This window comes from Thalassophryne amazonica, unplaced genomic scaffold, assembly GCF_902500255.1.
Source record: "Thalassophryne amazonica unplaced genomic scaffold, fThaAma1.1, whole genome shotgun sequence".
In the NCBI taxonomy this organism is placed as follows: domain Eukaryota; kingdom Metazoa; phylum Chordata; class Actinopteri; order Batrachoidiformes; family Batrachoididae; genus Thalassophryne; species Thalassophryne amazonica.
In genome coordinates this window covers 965259-973557 of record NW_022986231.1, presented here as the reverse complement: position 1 = coordinate 973557, position 8299 = coordinate 965259, and the positions used below count along the sequence as shown (strand labels likewise).

At 43.2% G+C, this 8299-nt stretch overlaps 1 protein-coding gene across 1 annotated transcript in view; it reads left to right on the top strand.

The window, feature by feature from the left end:
• Positions 1-8299, top strand: part of jmjd1cb (jumonji domain containing 1Cb) — a 651485-nt gene that overhangs the window by 131958 nt on the left and 511228 nt on the right. The gene's annotated exons all lie outside the window — the stretch shown is intronic.

The following is an 8299-nucleotide window of genomic DNA, read 5'->3' as shown; positions in this document are numbered from 1 at the left end:
TTTTTATTGCTCTCCGTGAGCATGTTGACACGTGCATTTACCGGAAAACGTCTCACTCTGCAATTCTATGCGTGTGCCGTATTTATTATGGCCCAGTCACACGACACACGATTCCTGAACGAAGGGGGGAAAAGTAAAAAAAAAAAAGTCACAATTCGTTGAGAAAAGGTGAATGAAAGAGCTTTTATCACTGAATAGTCTGCGAAGCAAGACCACAAAAGGGATGAAAAAGGAACCAAACAAAACTGAAGCTAACAATCTCGACACTTTAAAGGAAACCTGAAGCCACAACTGGAACAGTGTGTGTCTGCATCGCTGAGTGCCAAGACTCGGCGCTGGGACGCAGCTCATAGCGCCTGAGTCCTGGAGAAACTGCTAACAGAAGCTGTGGAGATCTCTGCGCACTCTGCTCTGGTTCCGCGTCCAGAACAAAAGAGGGATCATCTCCATCATCAACAGAATCCTCAGTGTCTGACGACATGCTGCGCTCTCCGTCTTGCTCCAGTTAAAAAAAAAAAAAAAAAGGTAACACTTTATTTTACAGTACCCTTAATACATAGTACCTACCACACTTAGTACAATGTATTAGTCTACGTAATAATCTGTAATTACTTGTACTCAGTTGTACATCCATAATGGAATAATGTGTACTTGTATTTGTAGGTACATAATGTAATGAGTATTGTTACAAATGTGTACTAAGAGATTGTTGGTACATATAGTAATAATGCATTCTTGATACAAATGTGTATTTACACATTACAGTTACATGATGTAACAAGATGTACTAGTTGCATGTACTTATACGAGGTCTCTTAGGTAATAAACCGACCCTTTTATTATTTTTTTAAACTATATGGATTTGAATGACATGCGATTACACCAATCATGCTTGAACCCTCGTGCGCATGCATGAGTTTTTTCACGCGTCGGTGACGTCATTTCTCTGTGGGCAGGCCTTGAGTGAGATGTGGTCCCGCCCTCTCGGCTGAATTCCTTTGTTTCACACGCTGCTCGAGACGGCGCGCGTTGCTTTATCAAAATTTTTTCTGGACCTGTGAGGAATATCCGAGTGGACACTATTCGAGAAATTAAGATGGTTTTCTGTGAAAAGTTTAACGGCTGATGAGAGATTATGGGGTGTTTCTGTCGGTGTAAGGACTTCCCACGGAGCGGGACGTCCTGCAGCGCTTCCAGGCGCTGTCGTCGGCCTGTTTCGAGCTTAAAACATCCTAATTTAAGGCTTAATTCACCCAGGACATCGTGAGAGAACAGAGAAGATTCAGAAGAGGCCGGCATGAGGAATTTATGCGGACATTCCACTGTTTAAGGACATTTTTTTAATGAAAGACGTACGCGCAAATTCGCCGAGTCGTTTCTGTGACGACTCGGCAAATCTGTGTGCGCCGCGACAGGAAAAACACCTCCGTGTTGAAAACCATTTGTAGAATTCAGGCGGCTTTTAATGGCTTTCAACAAGTGAGTAACTGAGAAATTGTTTAACAGCTTGGGCATGTTCCAACTTGCCCGTTAAGATTTCCAACGGAGGTGTTTTTTCCTGCCGCGACCCCCCGCGGTCCGACATGCGACTCTGCCCGCACGTTCTTTCATTACAAAATGACTGTTAACAATGGAATGTCCGAATAAACTCCTCATGCCGACTTCTTTTGAAAGTTCTCTGTTCTCTGACGACTTACTGCGTCAACAGAGCCTGAAATGTGGAAGTTTTCAACTTGAAACGGCGAGACGCTGCCGCCTCGAAGCGCAGATCGCCGTCAGGCGCCGTGGACCGTCCTTAAAGCGACACTACCAGACCAAAATCTCTCATCAGCCGTTAAAATTTTTACCGAAAACCAGCTGAATTTATTGAATGGTGTCCACTCAGTTGTGCCTTACAGTTTTGAAAATGTTTTTATCAAACAAAGCAACAGTCTCTGAGCCATTCCTAAACAGTGAAAAAAATCGACGAGCGGGTGGACGACTCCTCACTCAAAGACTGCCCACAGGCGAATGACGTAACCGACAGGCGTGAAAAAACTCTCGCATGCCCACGAGGGTTCAAGCATGTCTGATGTAATCACACGTGATTCAAATCCATATGGTTTTTGAAAAAATAATAAGGTCGGATACTTTTCTAATAGACCTCGTATTTGTTTATTCAAATGTATTAAAGCTCTTTTTTCCAAGGTCGCCTTGCATTGTTCTGTACTACACACTAACTCCATTGGGAAGATTTCGCCCCTATATGTATGTGTAACCTGCATGAAAAATCAGGTCACTAGCCCTATTTATGTCATTTAGATACTTTCAGTGCACCTCCAGTAGGTGGCAGTGCCCCAAGCACTTAAATCAAGTATCATGTGAAGTCCGCACCTACGTGAGGCTCATTTTCCTCTCAGACACGAAGCAGACAGCAGGAGACCCGAGGGAGACTGTAGACATCCAGATCCAGACTGTAGCAGACAGACCCTGGGTTAATTTCAACCGGCTGTGAGCCGAGGAGGGTAACCCAACTACATTTATGAGTTTGTGCTTGATGAAACTCCGGTGAGTTAGCCAGCTAGCTGCTAGCTGTTCGGAAAAATATATTGTGCTTTTAACTTGGTTTAAGTTAATCCACGTTGTTTAATAGATGCAGTAAGATGTATTCCAGTGTCTTTCCATGACGTTCATGCACTTATATTGTTAGCGCTCTGAAAAAAAATTGCTAGCTTACATGTTAAAGCTAAACACGACTAAGCTTAGTTCATGCTAATCGCTAATCTAAAGCTAAAGTTACACATGGTTTGCAGTGAAAAGATGCATTTTAATTATTTTCTGTGCCAACTGAATTCCTCAGTTTGTGTCATTAGCCACTGTAATGGTTAACAGTGCCATTAAGGTGTGGCATATTTGATTCTTTAATCACAAAATTGTGCTATTGTGTATAAAAGTTGTAATTCATTTTATGTTAAAAAGTTAAATGTTAAAAATGGATTAAAATAGCTAAAAGTTGGTTATATCAATTAAAAAATGGATGCATAATTTATGTCTGTTGGAAAAAGAAATAGTATTGCTGTATATGGCAATTCATTATCAGTTGATTACATTTATGCTTAAAACTAAATGTTTTAATTCATGATAATTCATCTATATGTATTTCCTTGATGCATGATATATTTCCTGCATACGAGGTCTATTAGAAAAGTATCCGACCTTATTATTTTTTTCAAAAATCATATGGATTTGAATCACGTGTGATTGCGTCAGCCAAGCTTGAACCTTCGTGCGCATGCGTAAGTTTTTTCACACCTGTCGGTTGCGTCATTCGCCTGTGAGCAGGCTTTGAGTGAGGAGTGGTCCACCCCTCTCGTCGTTTTTTTCATTGTTTAGGAATGGCTCAGAGACTGCCGCTTTGCTTGATCAAAATTTTTTCAGAAACTGTGAGGGACATCAAAGTGGACACCATTCGAGAAATTCAGATGGTTTTTGGTGAAAATTTTATGGGCTTCAAAGAGATTACGGAGTGTTACTGTCGCTTTAAGGACGGCCCAGAGCGACTGGTGGTGCGCTGCGCTCCGACGCCACCATCGACAGGCTGAGCGACCATTTCATTTCTAAACGGATGGCTGTATGGATCCGTGACCATCGTGTGCAATTTCTCTGGTTATCACAAGAGCTGGACATCAACCATTTTCCGGCAGATTTCACTTTCCTGTGAGGCTTCATCACGGCGTTGCTTTGCGCCATTCGGCTCCACCGCAACGTGTGGAATTCTTCCGCACGTCTGTCTCAATGTGCCGAAAAAGTGCTGATGTCCACGTCTTCCGCAATTCCTGTGCTAGTCAGACAATGTCCCGGATCAACAGAGCGTCCGGTTTGGAAATGAATGGCACATTCCACTGTTACAGGAGTTTTTGTCATGGAAAGAGGAGCGGAGGAATGTGCCGCTCATGGCGCGGCACAAATCCACCTCCGTGTTGGTCTGCATGGCGCAAAGCAACGCCGTGAGGAAGCCTCACAGGACATGTTGGGGCATGTCCAGCTCATGCACAATTTCTCTGATAGTCACACGACTGAAAAGCCGTCTGAAAGCCGTCCTGTGAGACCAACACGGAGGTGGTTTTATGCTGTGCCATGAGCGGCACGGTGGCGCATCCCTCCGCTCCTCTTTCCATGAAAAAAAACCTCCTGTAACAGTGGAATGTGCCGAAAAAGTACTGATGTCCACGTCTTCTGCTATTGTTGTGTAAGTCAGACGATGTCCCAGATCAACAAAGCCTTCACGTTGGAAATGATCTGGTTGTTTCAGCCTGTCGATTGGCGCTCGGAGTGCGCCGCGCTCTCAGACACTTTGGGCGGTCTTTAAACCGGCTGGAGCACTCCTTAATCTGTGTAATCCCCATAAAATCGTCCCTGAAAGCCATCTGAATTTTCCGAATGGTGTCCACCTGGAGGCCTCTTACAGTTTCTGGAAAAATTTGATGCAGCAAAGCTTCAAATCGTTCAGACATTTTATTCACAATAAAAATCCGACGAGAGGGGTGGACCACTGCTCACACAAAGCCTGCTCACAGGCGAATGACGCAACCGACAGGCGTGAAAAAACTCAAGCATGTGCACGAAGGTTCAAGCCTGGCTGATGCAATCACACGTGATTCAAATCCATATGGTTTTTGAAAAAAATAAAAAGGTCGGATACTTTTCTAACAGACCTCGTATAGTTCATCATCGGCACAACATAAAAGTCTTAGTGCAGACTGTTGCCTGCAAATTTGAAGTATTGTCAACTGTTTTTTTTACAGTATGCAGAACAGTTCTTATATAATCATTTGAATCATCTACCTGTTTCCACATGTACGTAAGGGTTGGATTGTCATTCCTACACTGATATTATTATATTTAACAAAAAGTAATAAGCACATGCAAGAGCTGCTGCTGCCGCTGTTTACAAGTACCATTGGAAATTACACAACTTTTTCGTTGTTTCAAATTCAGCAGTTGCTTGTGGCAAAATAATTAATTGTATCAACACAAAAGAATAATTCTGGCCTATATAAGGTGCCTGAGCCCATTGAAGCTGACCCCCCACCCAGTTAAAAAAAAAAAAAAAAAAATCCAAGCAAACAGGCTGAGCTTGCCTTGTAATTTCTGACGGTACATGAATGCAGCGGCAGCAGTGCTCACAAACCAGCTTCTGCACTGCGTGAAACATTCAGCTGGTCGAACGAAGTCAAACTAAACAATAACGTGACAAAACTAAACAGACAATTAAAAAACATCAAGAATGACAGCAAAACAAAACACGGATGAATTGAGGTTTTCGTTGTCATTTGTTCAAATTTTTCAACAGTTCAAAAATCCTGACGAAGTGCCAGCTGCAATAACGAACCTGCGTGAAGGTTAAACAATGCCAGCGAAAGTCAGCGAAAGTCCAGATTTCTTGTTTTTGGGCTTCATTGCCCTTCGTTAAGTGCCGTGTGACTGGGCCATTAGGAAAACAGACACATCCCGATGCGTCTGTTTTCGGACGCATCGGGATGTGTCTGATGACAGAGAAACGACAGAGAAACATGCTTTTATGTCCGATAACGAAGCTTCTGAGCTTTTATTTGAAAGTGATGATTCAGATTTACAGAGACAATGACAGACTACACCTCAAAACTCTTAACCTTTTCAGAGTCTGTCAGATTTTGGAAGCTAAAGTGTCGCTAGTACACGCTAGACACGCATATGTATGTCTCATACTGGAAAAACTCAGAAGATGCTATTTTCAGAAGATAATAGACTCCCTATCTAACGTGCCACAATTGTGACAGAATTTGAGCTGAAGGCAGATCTGCAGTCAGACAAGTGGACCTGGACATGATTCTCTGGCCGGCTGTCTCTACCTGAGGACTAGTGGAACTTGAAAATGATCTCTGGTTGTTTATTTGTGTGAGGACTTCTGGACTTTTTCCTTGGTCAGTGATCACGTGTGCGTGGACAGGCCGGTGGGCTTCTGTGATGCTGTGGACTTTTTATTTGGAAATCTTTACAACTGGGTGAGTGGCATGTTCATTTTTTTCATCTTTTGCTTTGTGTTCCTTACAATGGAGCTTTCAATGAAAGTAAAATTTTTATTATTAAAATATTTATCTGTGGGAATGGATCTGGGTGTGTGTGTCTTAACACACAGTCTGACACAGTCTGTCTGTCTGTCCGTCTGTCCGTCCGTCCGTCCGTCCCAGTGAACAAGTGCTACATGATCAGATTGTCCTGAAATTTATCAGCCAGAGTTTCTCACACACACACACACACACACACACACACACACACACACACACACACACACACACACACACACACACACACACACACACACACACACACACACACACACACACACACACACACACACTGTCCTTTCCAAGAGAACAGACAAGTGGTTGTGATTATGCAGAATGAGGAAAAGTTGTTTTCCATGATGTCAGTGATTAGCTCTGACATGAGGCCTGGAAACATAAACTTTGTGTGGAGCTTAGTCATGATCAGACTGTTGAGAGCCTCTGAGGACTTTTAGACGTGGCATCCGATGATCCTTGACTGCTGTCAGCTTTTCAGATAAGGATGGAATTAGGGATGGGACGGGACCAGATCGGTATCGGGTTCCAGTACCAATGTATTTCTGTGAAGGCTCTCAGTTGTCCAGGTGGTTTCCATAGTAGAGAAGCTCGAATCTTCGACTTGACTGGGTTGCTTGACGCGAGGACTTTTCGCTTCAAATCACAGGAGCTTCCTCAGCTAAAATTCTTGCTCTGGTAGTCTGACTTCTGTCTTAACCCTTGTAGAGAAGAACAAACAGGAGCCACAAAAGCTGGAGTTTTAAATCTAACCACACCCCTCCTCCCGTGAGGCAGATTGCTATTGGCTAGTGACTAAACAGTTGCTTTAATTAGCACCTGTTGTGCTCTAGTTAGCACCCTCCTAATGACAGGGTAGCTGTCCCTCCTAACGATGTGACTGACGCCTCTCCTGACGGCTCACCTGACGGCTCTCCTGATGACGTGAATGACTCATTACCATGAACAAAAGACTGAAACTGCTTTGACCTGAGTACCCCATTGTAAACAAGGGACAAAGCGTGTCTCAGACCCCCTCCCCGGTTAAGGCTGGCTTTCAGCTGTTTCACATACAGTGCCTACTTCACCCCTCTCTCAAACCATTTCTTCTCTCTGGCTAAGATTTTAACTTTCTTGTCCTCAAATGTGTGGTTAGTGTCTTTAAGGTGGAGATGAACTGCAGACTGAGGCCCACTGGCGCCCTCTCTGCAGTGCTGGTATAGCCTTTTGTGAGAACAAAGAGACCAGACAGACAGGAGACAGAGACAAGAAGAAAAGGAGTGTCTCTCCCTTATTTAGCAGGAGTAGGGGGAAAACTACAGAGGATCTTCAGACAGCACAAAATCCCAGTCTGTTTTTTTGTCATAATCAGAAGGTATTTTATTTCATGAATTTGTGTTTATTATTCATGATACAATAAATATTTTTGGGTGTATATTTTAATGCAGTCTGTGAGAGACTTCATTTGATCATACGGTTATTTCAACATGAAGCTTCAAAGGTCTATCCCTGGCTATCCTTGCATTGATGTCATGCGGCACAGGAAATTTCAGGTGCAGTGTGTGACCAAATAAGGAATGAAATAAGTTGACACAAACCAAAGCAGTCCAGGCTAAAGTTTTGCTCAAATGCAAAGCTGGTAATACGATGTAATCCTGCCACTGTCCCAAAGTGACAAATCGTGATTTTCGTTTTAGCCCATATCACTGGGAATTTCATCACGAGGGAGGTGTTAGTGTGATTGTCACTGAGTTTTTAAAATGTCTATTGCAAAGTGTTCTTTTTTTTTTTTTTACGACATCGTGCAAATTTTATAAGCCTGCGGTGGTCCGTGGACACTGATTTGTGTGTTACAGATAAAAATCAGTATCCTCTAATCCCCAGAGTTTCGAGGAGGAAAAAGCCTGGCTGTTGCGACAGTTGTCGTAAAGCGGGACTCGTTGGTTGCTGCGGCGACGCTGTGTGGCTCCTGCGCGATGCTTAAGCTAAATGTAGCATGTGGACATCGTAAACTCTAGAGCTCTAAAGTTTTTAAAAGAAGACTTGTGCAACATGTCTGAGTCACGGACTGACGTCGGACAGAGAGAAGATGGCGAGAAAGATTGTTTGAATAAGTCTGATAAGGACAAGAATCTGTGAAAATTGTCGCTGGCTTTATGAACACAGATGAAATGGGAAAGTTAACTGTGCCATTAGGAAACACGGTAAAAATGTTTCTC